The sequence below is a fragment of the Polyodon spathula genome, chromosome 19 (assembly GCF_017654505.1).
Source record: "Polyodon spathula isolate WHYD16114869_AA chromosome 19, ASM1765450v1, whole genome shotgun sequence".
Classification (NCBI taxonomy): Eukaryota; Metazoa; Chordata; class Actinopteri; order Acipenseriformes; family Polyodontidae; genus Polyodon; species Polyodon spathula.
In genome coordinates, this window is record NC_054552.1 from 4,581,426 (window position 1) to 4,596,051 (window position 14,626).

General features: G+C 35.6%; 1 pseudogene; it reads right to left on the minus strand.

The window, feature by feature from the left end:
• Positions 1-3,766: 3,766 nt before the first annotated feature.
• On the minus strand, positions 3,767-12,917 carry LOC121294990 (annotated as a pseudogene).
• Between the last annotated feature and the right edge of the window lie 1,709 nt (positions 12,918-14,626).

Sequence of the window (14,626 nt, forward strand, 5' to 3'; positions counted from 1 at the left end):
AAAAATAACACACTTACTAATGATCATTGTTAGGAAAGTAGAATGGCAAATGGAAAAGTCTTGTAACATTTTTTAATTAAAAAAAACAAAAAAACAAAAAACACACTTAGTTACCATGGAATTTATGGAATTTTGGGCTAGACAGGAGAAATCAAACAAAGCAGGTTGTGAAAAGGATACAGACTGTAGTGAAGCGGGTTCCCAAATATAATAATAATAATAATAATACTAATAATACTAATAATAATAATAATAATAATAATAATAATAATAATGACAGCAGTCATTGTACTGTACTCACATAATAGCCAACCGTTATGTTTTTTACTACTGCTATTCAGGCTCTAGGTGGCAGTGTTGTACTTGCTGACAACAAAAAGGATAAACCAGTAATGCAGCATGCCCTTCTTATCATCATTGTATTTGGCACAGATCTATAGCCTCTTATTAGAAGTGTAATGAAGCAGAGGTAATTGAAGCCTTTTATTGATTGCGCAGATCACAAGTTTTCTGTCATGGTGACTATGCACCTTACTCAGTGAAGCAAATTGCTGACACCTTTTTAAAAAGTGACAACTGTATCTATTTCATGCCCAGAAATTCCATTTTCATATCTATCAAGACAAGAATGCAATTTTCACTTTATTTAACTGATGTTAGGCCTGCTCCAGACGCATTAGCTAAAGCAGACCACAATTTAAGGTGCTCTTATACATGACACTGTCTATTCTAACTGACATATAGAGTTTGCTATAAGCATAAATACTGGTAAATAAAATCACTATAGTAATCATTATTACAGTGTACTTTGTAATAGCAAAATCATGTAAAACAAAGTAAATGTAATATTTACATACATAAAACACAACTGTCAACCCTATTTTATATAATTCCTAAAATTTTGAAAGTGAAAATGTAAAATAAAAATTGCTCCCTGAAACATTTGCATTTACAAATTATATTTATCAAAACAACTGTCGATCTAATTGTGACAGCATGTTACATTTTTGATTATATACCCGGTGGTCTATATTGCTCTTAAAATGACTTGTAGTGAACATTTATGGAAAAATATTGTTGATATCTTTGTGGACAAAACAAAGGAGAGCCTGCTGTGGAGTTCTACTGGCACTCAGCCTTGATCCCGCCTTCCAGCAATGTTGATCTTCCTAGGTTACTCATGTCTGCAATTGTGCTGTCCAATATAAACCAACACGCTTTCCCATGCAGCGCTGGGATGTCTTGTCATCTTGAATCTTCATTTCTTTCTACTTTATATAGAGTTATCTGTATAGACTGATATTTTGGGAGAAACAGAATACAGTACACAGAAAGCATGTATAAGGTCACCACAAAAAAAAAAAAAAAAAAGCCACTTGAACAGTATGATATTTTTATAGCAGAACAATTTGAACTTAGAGCAAAACTATTTTAAAAAAGTACCAACAACAACATAACTTACTCTACTTGAAATAAGACTAGGGTGTAAACATCCAGTGTATTTTAAGCCTTGGAGGGGTATATATTTAATACGGAGGTGCATTTGTAATGCTCTGAAAATTTATCTCATTGCCAAAACTGATACCACTACTGCTCTGAATAAAAAATGGAGCTGGTGTTTAGAAAGATATACGTTTTATATTAAAAAGTAGTTGAGGCTGCTTTTTTTCTGTCGCTCTATAGTTGTGCAGTGACTGTGATTGACAGCTCCCCAGCTTGCAGCAGCCAGTAAACACAGCCTTCCTCATTCACTCACAGTGCTATGGCCTTTTCACATGTTCCTTCCACAGCAGTGTTTGTCCCCAAACAGTAAAATAGCTCACAATGGCATTCCAGCTTCAACACCCCCACCAACACAACAACCGTGTAATGGGAATGCTAATGAGAGGAGACAGCTCTGCCACTGAAAGTGTTAACTGCATTTAACTCTGTATTAACACAAAACAAGATAAGATTTTTTTTTTTCCTCCAAGATGAAGGACTAATGGCCGCAAGAAAAACACACACGCACACGCAAATAAGCCTGCCAGTTAAAGATCTCTGTCTCTGCAAATGTGTGGTTGTAAGATTATATTAAAATCAGTGACACAATGCTGAATGCAACTTTCTTTTTTTTTAACATGCTATATAAAGTTTCTGCAGCAACATAAACTATGACATTTTTTAAATCGCACATGATGTAAAAAAATAAACAAAACACAGCCATGAGTCAAAATATGACATCTTGTATCTGATCTGATTGCATAACAATTTTGATAAAGCAGCAGGGAGAATGTTGTTGTGTTATGTATTTAAATAGTATACTGACAAATGGATTGTAAAAATGGTAGGGGTTTATTTTCAGAGACACAAAAGCTCTCAAATGATTCCAATGCATGTGAACTGTTTTCTGCAAAGACCAGTGAGTAGCAAGGAAAAACAACAAAAAAAAAAGAGAAAAAACACATGACATTGTATACTGAAAGACACATACAATTAGCATCATTATTGTTGGCCTAGAGATCACAGAGGAACTATTTTGGCCCCCACTGGGTACTGAAACACAAGCAATACGTGTCACATGCAGTCAATGACAGAATGCCAATCCATATATTTTAGAATTACAGCAACTGAAAAATGTGATACTGTTTTTTTTTTTATTTGTTATTAAAACTTACCTGCTGACTATACTCCTTGGCAGGCTTCAGCTTTTGTTGCAAGGCCCCCAGGACTGCTTGGAAGTAAAGTTTTCTTCTCCCTTAGAGACCCAGGCAGGTCCTTGTAATGGAGTAATGGAATTCCGCAGACAGCTGTCAAGCAACGGAACTGCAGAAAAAAAAAGACGTTTGAAACAAAAGAAACAAAAGAAACTTATATCCACGTGTACCCAGATTTCACTTAACACCAGCTCTTGAACCAGCACTGGGCTCGTTTCTTTGGTTTTCTTTTTATTTATGTTGTGACCTGTGGAAGCTTTTAAGAAGAGCAAACTGCTAGATGACTAGTAGCCACCATACGGGGTGTATATATAGTGAGCCCCCCCAACTGTAGGATTCATAAGCACACCTGAGTAGTTTTGAAGTGTGCCTAACTAGCTGTACAGAGTGTCATGGTGTGCACTGATTGCCTTATCTTCTCATTTATCACAGATGAATTGGAATCAGCCTTGCTGAAACCTCCTTTCATTGTTCTGGTAAAACTGCATGAAGCATGTTTTCTATAACAGGGTCTCCTGCCAAGGAGGTTAGATGAAAGAAATAAAGAACAAATTATACTGGCATCAAAGGTTATTCAACAGTCCCTACTGGACTACGGTATAATGACACAACACCTTAATGTAACAGTTTCACTCCAATAACATTGAATCACAGGTTTACTGCTAGCATGTCAAAATAATGCTAGCAATAAACTACCCAGCATATTAACTGGTGTACTCTTCTACCTGCAACACAGATGCTTCTTGCCAATGCTATACTATTTTATTGCAATTGAAAAATGTGACTTTTGTCTTTGCACTTTCTCCAAAATAGGGCTTCCTACTTGTTTAGATGCCACCTTCCAATACTCTCATATAACAAAAAGCATAAATGCACTTCAATAAAAACCAGCACAGCTTTCCAGCAATAGACTGGTTAAAACCAAAAATCTGTTCTTCAACAGTTACTCAGATAAAATTAATTCAACAGCTGCTGCATACTTTTGTTTGCATGTTGGCCATCAAATCTTATTGTCCCCTAGGTGCTTGCGAGAGGGATACTTTAGCAGTCATTTTCTTAAATATTGATGCCTATCTGAATTTGGATTTTTCACCGCTGAATGGAATGACAAGCACACGATTGCCGTACTTAAAGCAATCTTTCACAGCTGCTTTGCTTTTCAGTGATCCCATTACATTGACAGCATGTGCCTGCAGGGTCTACACATTACGACATTGCGGAACAAGATGTTGATTTGCACAATGCAACCTAATGGAACATAGCTTTATTCAAAAAAAAAAAAAACAACCTTACTTTGGGTAATCTATTAGGACATCAATAAAAGGAGATTCAGAAACCTTTTGCTGTGACCTTTGTTGAACACCTGGGTTATTGTAATTGTGTATATGTGGGTGCACTCTGGCACTAAATGGGCAGTAGGCATGCAATCGAATAATTCTTCCTTACTTTAAAAAATGCAGCCTGAGTCATGCTTTCCTTAAATTGAGTGCAATAGTTATGCATTAAATATGCTGGCAGGTCGAACGGTCGAGCAAGTGGACCAAAGTGGTGTGAATTGTTAATGCCTTAAGGCCTCAGTTCATGCCTTGTGATTGATCATTTGTAACTATATCCACTCTTTGTTCCATGAAATCAAGTACAGAGTAATGGGTTCATCAGATTTTGGGTTAAATTGAGAGTGAAGAGGTTCTGTGTGTGGAAACAAGAGCTGCCATGTTCGGGGCCTGTCTTGGAACAGCATGGAATCTAAAGGGGATATTGAAAACCACTCCGCTCATCACACGCTTCCTGCTTCTGAATGGAGCCCAGTTGCATGAGATGTTTGGTGCTTTTCCAATGCAGTTTACAGCTTTCACTACTTGCGAGCCCTGAATCGCTGCGCTGTTTGTAAAGGGTGTTGGGGTTGGAGTGGGGTGTGCGCTTCAATTAGAGCAGTGAATGTTGTGCAGACTAATCTGCTGTGTGTGAAAAATGACCAGGCTGCCATTGTTAAAGGGGTCAGAACCTCAACGAGTTTGTATTTATAAAGACACTGCTCAGGATTCAAACTACATTTTAAAAAAATGTAGAACAATATCTAACATTTTAAAATGCCCCATTTCAATAAAACTTTTGCTAACTGCTGCAGGTAATTCTATAATCCCAAAATACATCTGCAAAGGTATAACTCATTATGATATGACGTGTCTGAGATGTTCTGTTTGTTTTCCACCCCAGTTCAAAAAAATATATATATATATATATATATATATATATATATATATATAACCTTTGGAAAAAGAAAATAATGAAGCCAAAAGAGGACATACGGAACACAGGTTAAAAATGATATATTGTTCATAATAATAAAATACATTTAAAATATCACATACATGCAGTCAATACATTTTACTAAATATTAAATATTTGACACCTGTAATGAGCCAATTAATCTCGCAGATACAGTATACCAATCAGTGTATTTCCTTTCTGAAGAAAAAAAAAAAAAAATCTAATTTAAAATAAAATGTATTCAAATCTAGCCCTATTTAATATCATGACACTGTCTACTGTCGGTGTACAATAATTATTGAAGTCAACAGTCTGTACATAAGTTAAAATAAGGTTATATGGATATGGATAGAAAAGATACATTTTCTGAAACTGGCATAATCAAAGCCCTTACAGCACAGATGGCGGTGCTAACAAAGCAGGGCTATGGGGGGTCTAGTTGACGTGTTTCTGCTGTTGAAAGACACAGGTACTTTAGCATATTGAGCCTATAACCGTGTGCTATATTCAGCTAGCCTCCCCTTTCCGCATCATTTTAACATACCCTGGGAACATACTTAACAAAGATTTAGAATTCTAAGGACCTGAGTAATAGTAAATCTGAAAATTGACTGAGAAAAGGTTGGAAAAGGGGTGAGAAATGTCAACGACACAATGTTCTACTGGTTTCTATTTACCTTGTGTGGTTACAATCTATTTTAGGTGTAATTTTAAATTGATTATTTTATTTTCAGCTCAGTAGCTCAACAATTGGGATTAAACAAGGATGCTTTATGTAACACAAACATACATAAATGAATGTCTGTCAAGTTAAGACAAAGACAGCAGGTACCTTCAGCTACACCCTTAGAGAGTAGTGGCATCCATGCCTAACTTAATAACCTAGCCAGGAATTCCTTGAGCATGGTTAAGACTGGTTAAGACTGGTGTCATTCTGTTGGATATATACTATAACTTTAGAATATTAATAGTATATTTGACAACTTTTTATTTACCAGTTTGATACCGGTTTTACTAATATATGAAAACTAAAAAAACTTGACAAGTCACGCAAATGTTTTACATAAAAGAGTTTCATTAAAAATGGCTTGATTAAAAATAGTTTTAACGTTTATTCATTTTTGAAACATACACACAATCTTTGTGTTTCTTCCCGGTTACAGATAGATAAATTCTGCTGAAATAACGACAACGTGCATTTAATGGTGACCGGCTCTCTAAAATAGTGTTCATAATCTGCAAGTCTCCTTCAACAAAATCATTCTGAGTATGCCCAATATAAATGGTTTAAACCTCCATTTTACCTTCTCTGTTTGATCCACCGCTGCAATGACCTCACACCCATCCTGCCCTGCTCCTTTCTGAAAAACCAGAATCCTGACTGTAGTCTTGTCACTCAGCGTCCTCAAGCACAGCGAGAGGCTGGGCTTGGTCGTGCCATGCTTCGCATCAGCAGGGAGTGCCACGCCATTCACCGTCCAATTTGCCTCCTTGCTCAATGACAGATGGTCTGTAAGAAAAGGTAAAGTCAATATTTGGCTTCAAAAGATTAAACTGCCCATCTCCCCATCGTTTTTTAACATAGATTGGCCTTACTCCACATTCCATGTGCATGTCATCAAAATATCACCATCCGCTCCTACTAAGCGTAACATAAGCTGTAGCAAGCTGGCCGTGCTGATAGCGGGCATAAATCATTGTTCCTGAAGGCAGCAGATGTTCAGGGTATGAAAGAGTAATACCACAATTTAGCCATAATTAAAATTCACCTTAGCATGCCTCTTTTACTAATCAGTTGATCACTTAGTTACTCACCCACACTGCCATTTCTTGTGACCCCTTTATTCTGCTGGCTCACAAAGAAGTGTGCCCTTTAGCCCCAAACTACTGTAGGTACACTTTCCAAATCATAGCATTATGAAAGACTGAGTAAGATGCAAGTGTCGTTTGTTTTACGTGAAGCACGTATAGAGAACACCAACAACAGTCTAGCAGCACTGAAGACAGCAAGTATATAAAATTCTAATGTTTTCCAATAAGGGGTGTTACCCAATATCTGTATTAGTAAAAAAAAAACAAAAAAACAGCTTTTCATATTTTTCATAACCTTTATCTTTAACATCCCAAACCCCTCATTATTACCCTCAGCAACTTTTACCAAAATGTCAAAAGTATGATATATTATCTCATGGGTTCACATTACAGTTTGTGTGTGAGACCAAAAAAAAAAAAGTACAAAGGGTTACATATTATTGTGAGCCATTATTTTCACTTTTGAAAGATATTAAAAGTTTGACTACAAGTACTTTTTTTATATGACAGATTGTAGATGTGATCACAAAAATAACATTTAAGCCCAGACATGCTGGATTCTACTGATGACTCTTAAATAATAATACTGCAAAAACATACAATGTACCTTCTGTATGACATACAGTAGTTAACTGTATTTTGGGATTACGAAGGTAACAATCCTTCAACATACAGATAGAAAATAAACAAAAGCTCGGTTCAAACAGGTCCAGAGTTGTTTAACGCCCTGGGCTTGTTTATGAAATCTGAAAATGCAATTACCTTGCTCTGACATCTTGTCACAAATGACCTGTTTAATAGTTGACTCAGATTATGAACAGCCAATTTGCTATGCCAATCACCATGTCTTACTGTCCTGTCTACATTCTTAAAAAAAGGAACAGCACATTTCTGAGATGTTTTCGTAGTTACATCCTCTAAGCCCTTGACAAGATGCAGTAGAATACAACTGGTCACATACAGTCCTGGGTGGGCTAGATTCCTTTTCCATTACTCTTCCTCAACTAAAATTGGGCCCACTTATACATGCAAAAGTACTAATTATATATATATATATATATAATATATATATATATATATATTATATATAGTGTGCAGTACATATTTAACATATGAATCAGTCAAGAAAATAAGTGAGGAAAGGTTGGATAATAAATATGACTATATATTTAAAATAAAACATGAATTATAAATAAATAAATAACAGAAGAGTTCATAACGGTATACAACGCTCTGTCTGGCTTCCTGACTGCTGCATAATACTCTCTTAGTAGTGTGTTAAGATCCTGGGAGTCATATTTGTTTACATCGTCGAGTTGAATTTGTTTGAATTTCAGAAATTCAAGAAACAGTGACATTTTAGTGTCATCTGTCTTTTGTAATTTGTTTGCAGTTAATTTTCTGTTAAGTCACAGAATCGCTGTTCAGCAGGTCTTTCAAGTTCAGCTATTTCTCTTGTTTTGAGGAGTGCAGGGGAACGGCGGTGAACTCCTTTGAAAAGAGGCAGGACTGACATTGATGTGAACCAATTTTCGACCAATGCATGCTGCCAGTGCTAACTTACGGATGCAAAACCTGGACCCTCAATGCAAAAATGACTCAAAAATTACAAACCACTCAACGGAATATGGAAAGATGCATGCTGGGAATAATGAGAGGAGACAAGAAAATGAATGGATAAAAACGCAAACAAAAGTAGACAATGTTATTATAAGAGTGAAAGAAATGAAATGGCAGTGTGAGCTGAACATGTAGCAAGAAGAAAAGACCACCGCTGGACGAAGAGATACTAGACTGGATCCCAAGAGATATAAAACGACCAAGAAGAATTCTTATAAATAAAATCAAACCAAATTAAATCTGCATTAACATTCTACTTTTTTAAGTACATCTCAGTCTTAAGGAAATGTATTGTGGACTTCCATGGCTTCCTGTTTAACTGGGGTATAAAAATTAGGTAACATGCATGTGAAAAGAGACAAATGGTTATTGACCTTCATAAATCAGGCAATGGGCACAAAAAAATAACTAAAAACCTAAATATACCATTTACCACTATTAGGGCAATAATTAAGAAGTTCAAAACCTGTGGAACAGTGGTAAATCTGCCTGGTAGAGGACGCAAGTACATCTTGCCCCCACGCACAGTGAGGAAGATGGTTCGGGAGGCAAAGAAGAATCCAAGGGCCACAGTTGGAGAATTACAGAACTTGCTAACCCTAACCCTAACCCTAACCCTAACCAAGTCTTCAAATCTACAAGTAGACGCCACCTCCATGCCAACAGCCTATTTGGAAGTGTTGTCAGAAAAAAAACTTTATTGAGAGCAACCCACAAATGTAAGTGCCTGGAGTTTGCTAAATGGCATTGGCGCTTGGATTGGAACCGGGTGCTATGGTCAGATGAGACAAAAATAGAGCTCTTTGGCCACACACACCAGTGATGGGTTTGGCGTCGAAAGAAGGATACGTATGCAGAAAAGAACCTCATACCTACTGTAAAATATGGTGGTGGATCTTTGAAGTTACAGGGCTGTTTTGCTTCCACTGGTCCTGGGGCCCTTGTTAAGGTTACGGCATCTTGAACTCTACCAAGTACCAGGACATTATAACTAAAAACCTGGTTGCTTCTGCCATGAAGCTGAAACTTGGTTGCAAGTGGATCTTCCAGCAAGACAATGACCCCAAGCACACATCAAAATCCACAAAGAAATAGTTAATTGACCACAAAATCAACATTTTGCAATGACCATCTCAGACTCCGGACTTGAATCCCATTGAAAACCTGTGGTTTGAATTGAAGAGGGCAGTCCATAAGCACAGACCGAAGGATATCAATGATCTGGAAAGATTCTATATGGAGGAATGGTCCAAGATCCCTTCCAATGTGTTCTCCAATCTCATAAATTATAGAAAAAGGCTCGGTGCCATTATCCTTGCAAGGAGAGGGGGCACAAAGTACTGAAAACAAGGGTGCCAGTAATTTTGGATGTGCTTGTATATACTGTATACAGCCAGGCATGCTTATAAACTGGTTTCTAATGTAAGTAAGCTATAATAATACAGTGCCAAAATGCACTAATGAGTAAACCATGTCCCAGTGTTATGATGTATTTGTGTCAAGGACAGAGGCATGGTCAAAAGTTTCAAGACTTCTGTAGCTTCCTAAGTTAGCAATTTGTTTGATGGGAATACATGTTTATATATATATCTATATCTATATCTATATATATATATATATATATATATATATATATATATATATATATATATATATATATATATATATATATATATATATATATATATATAATAAATTGTAGACACACACAAAACAACAAAACAGTAGGTTAAGATAAATTACGTTTAAATTATATTGCTAGTTTATTTAATCAAATATGTACTCACATTTAAAACAAACAGCGCATTGTTTTTGCCATAAAAATAAAAAGTATTGCCAAAGCTGTAGAACTAAAATCATATACTATAGAAATAGAACAAAATTCCTGCAGTGCAATAAAACATCTTTGGAATGATACTTATGGATCAGGTAACATACTTAAATGTCTCACCTTTTCTTACATGCCTGTTTAAAATTAGCAAGCATTCTTGAGATCATTTGCAGCGCAATCTAGGCATAGCATGCTTCATTAAACTCAAAGAGTTTACGCTTTTCTTGAAATACAGAAAATGACAGAACAATTACATTTTGCTATACATTAGGTTAGTAGGAGTGTTACCTTGCTACCAGGTTCCCTGACTAGTGCCTTAAATGTCTCAATTAGAAAGATGTAAATACATCGTTTCCTTGACACATACACCTACAAAACAGATGATTGGCTACATACACAGCTCACACTGTTCCTTGTCAATCTGGACCTGTCATAACAAATCATCTCACTTGAAAAACACTGGAAAACTTTTTGTGACAGGTTTCACTTTTCTCAGATGTGACACATCTTATGGCTCTTTATTCATATTTACAGTTTTAACAAGATGCATACTGAGAAGAAACACTTGGCGCTTGTCAACCAAAACTAATTCTAAATGCCTAGCAACTAATGCTAAATGTATAGCTGAAATGTATAGCATGTTGTTGTTTTTTTTTTTAAATTATGAGACAGACTAAGGAACAGTTTTACGCCAAAATGTCTTTTTAAGTAAAATGTCTTTTAATCAATTTTTGGGCTCAGGAGCTGTATCTATTTCTGGTGTTACTCTTTTCATTCGCTTTTAAAAGTTTTTTTTTTTCCTGTGCACTTCACCTTTAACACTGAAGATAGCAATTCTCTGTCTAACCTATACTACACTCTACCGTAAGCTCACCTAGTAGTTTTGGTCTCAACAGACAAGGCCCATCTGCCACCTGCTTCACTGTGTCCCAGCGACAACTGTCGAGCAGCACAAAGATTGATTATCAGTCAAAAACCGTTGCACAGCACCAGATTTTGGTGGGTTAAGCTTGCTGATCCAGCAAGAGCCAGTATGAAATTCTAATGCTGCGTGCCAGCATTGTGGTGCTGAAAGAGCAGCAGTGCATGTCGCCATGAAACCCAGCCAAAGCAACACAGATGAAGTGCAGAAGTCTATGACCAGAACTTGGCTTAAGGGAAAATATTCGGAAATAAACTTAAGGATCATATGGTGCAGTCACACTAACTGTATTTACAGTGTATGTCATAGTAAGTATAGTCTTCCAGTAAGCTTATAAAATAGATTTCCTTTTTTTAAAATTTTTTTTTAATAAGGTACATTAGTCACAATAATTTAATAAGGGAAAGCGTTATACAGGAGAATCTGAAAATGTTCAGAAAATGTAATTTGCTAACAGCGGTCATTACTAGAATATAACTGTGTTTATAAATGTTTTATTAATCTTTGCATTGACTTTTAAGATCTGATGATCACTGATATGCCAATACATGTAATAATATTAAAGCAATTACATATTTTTCCCAAAGCCAACATTAGTTGTGAGCTTTGATGGTGGATTTAAACTTTATTTACTACACATTTTATCACAAACAGAAACCGAAGCCAAATTGCAAACCAAACATGTTTTTAATTTGAATTAACATTTTTAAGCACCCTAATATATGCTTATATAGTCAGATAGTAACAAGCTATGTAAATTCAAAAGTGCAGTTTTGGGTTTGAAAATATACTTCACATCTTGCAGACCCCCAAATGAGTGAACCGCTGAGCTTAAACTCCGCTGTCATGCTAGCATAATAAACGTAATGAATTGGGGCTGCTCAATGCCACCTAAACTAATGTGAAGACTCAATAAATCTCTGATTTCATTTATTGTCTTTTTCTGCGTTTAACCTCCTGCAGTCTCCCTAATGTCCATTTAAATCCAAATTAAATTAAGCACTGATGCTAATAAAGGGCATTAAACAAAGCTGTCAGTAGACGTTTCTTTCATTAAGCACATTATCCTTTTGCTAAGCTGTAAATGAGTAAACATTCATTTTGTCGAGCTATGCAATGACACGTTAATGAATCCTTTTATTGTGTGCAGCACTTATTATTTGGACTGATTTTGGTACCTTTGATTTTATTTTTATTTTTTTAACAGATCCACAAAGGGCTTTCCGGCTGAAATATAAACTTCAGGAATGTCTTTGGGTTCATACTTTTCTTCTTCACCAGTGACTAGAAACACGTGGCGAGCTGCAGTGTTTAGATTGAGCTTCAGGGTGCACTCATCCAGCAGCTGAAACCCCAAGAACAGGTAAGATTATTCCCTGTTCAAGCAAACAGTCTTTATTGTACAGGTAAAAATGGACTGTTTTCATGTGTTATTTTAAAATAATTGTAATCCTGTATTAAAAACATGCACACACAAAACATGATCTTTGTTCTGGGCTATTCTATTTATAACACTAAATACATTTTACAGGGATTTCAATATATTCACAATGAGTTTGACTATGATGTTATTTATTTTTTAAAATGTTATTGTTGCCTTCAATTCATCAGGAATTACCAGTAACTTTGCCTTCAAATATTCTGAAAATGACCTTAATAACAGTCATGCGTTGAAGATAGAAAGAGAGAGGATAATAATTACCAATTTAATGTTGGGGGCAGCCACTTTAGCAAAGACACTTCTAGATCTATTTTTGTAAGCCATCACTCTGATTACCCATGGCTGGGGCTTAAATAAAGGTATGTATTGTGACTATGTTTATACAGGTATTTATTGTCTGTAAAGTTAATATGCATTATTTTTGTATCATTAACAACTCAAATATAGCTGCTGGAACTATACACTCGTTTTTGTCCATCACAGTGGGGACAGTGGTGGATGTTTGGGGACACTTTAGTATGGATTTGGTAAAAAGCGGGTCTACAATATTGATATATTTATTTTCTCATATTTATAGGACAATCATCAATCAGGATGAAGAATGAAGTTAAAGTAAAGATATACATTATTTGGTATTTATTATAGGGTGAGTATGTACTGTACCAGGATGATCTATATTCTACATCTTATTCTGTGGTTGCATCAGCATGATGTTTCCTCCCCGAACACCAGCAATATGTGCCATAGTCATTACTGCTTTTATCTTGTCAATTCATAAAGTCCAGAAACCCACCACATATCATTTTTAAAGCCCCTTGAGCAGAATCAATGAGGAGCCTATTCCACATTGCCATTTACTGTGAAACAAAAACACAGAGACAGAATGCAGATCTCTTTGTTTTTACTCACAGGATATGAACTTCTAGAACAAGACATGACAAAAATACTTCCAAGATGATACTGTTCCATAACAGTGACCTTTGTGTATTCCAAATGTCTTTATTAAAAGCTAGCATCTATGGCCACCCCAAACACTGCATGCTTAAATGCAGACTAGGAGTAAAAGAGACAGAGGTTTTACGATTACCTAAGCAGAGCCAGTGGAGCACTGAGGGGTCTTTTACTTGTGGTTGGTAACACAAGGCTTGAATTGCTTATAGTGTTTGATGTGCTGCTGTCACTTGCTGAAGCTCTGGCGTTGCTTTGGACTGAATTTGTTTCATCTCGAGATTGTGACCTCCTTGACACCACTGCGGATTGTGGGCGAGGGCCTTTGGAAAATGCCTTTTTCTTTTGGAATCTTTTAACGTGGTATTTCCATAAGGAGATGTGAAGGAAAGGAAACAGCATGTGGAGATCAATCAGCCACACCCATTAAGAGGAAATAGTTTCTAAGCCTTATTAAGTATTTCTAAACTATATATAAACTACATTGTTATGGAATCATCAGCATCATCAGCATGCCTTTAGTAATCCCAGCAAAGATCTATCAAATATATTATCAAATATAGCACCAATTCATCTATAATATGTATTACTTCTAGAACTGCAAAATTGTGTACAGTATCTCCCGTACTTCAGACTTTTTTCTTTCTTTTTTTTTTTTTTTTTAATTTCCCTGCTTATCTAGCAAATGATAAATACAACAGATGTGGAACTAATGGTAACACTTCAGTTTAGAGTTCTGTTATAAGAGGTTATATATATATATATATATATATATATATATATATATATATATATATATATATATTATTCAATATATATATAATATATACATTAATATATAATATTTAATATTATAGTATATTATAAGTATAAAGTATTTTAGCAAAAATAAATATGGCAAACGTGTACTGGAAAATATTATGATAGTAGATCTATTAATAATAGAAAAGATTGCTATGTGAGCTGTATCTTCTGTAAATTGTAGCGTTATCTGTCATGTTGTTTCCTAAAATATTACTGCATCTACAGTACAGGGAAATCCTGGAAGGCATTACCAACAAGGCAGATTTGAGATCAGTAAAGCG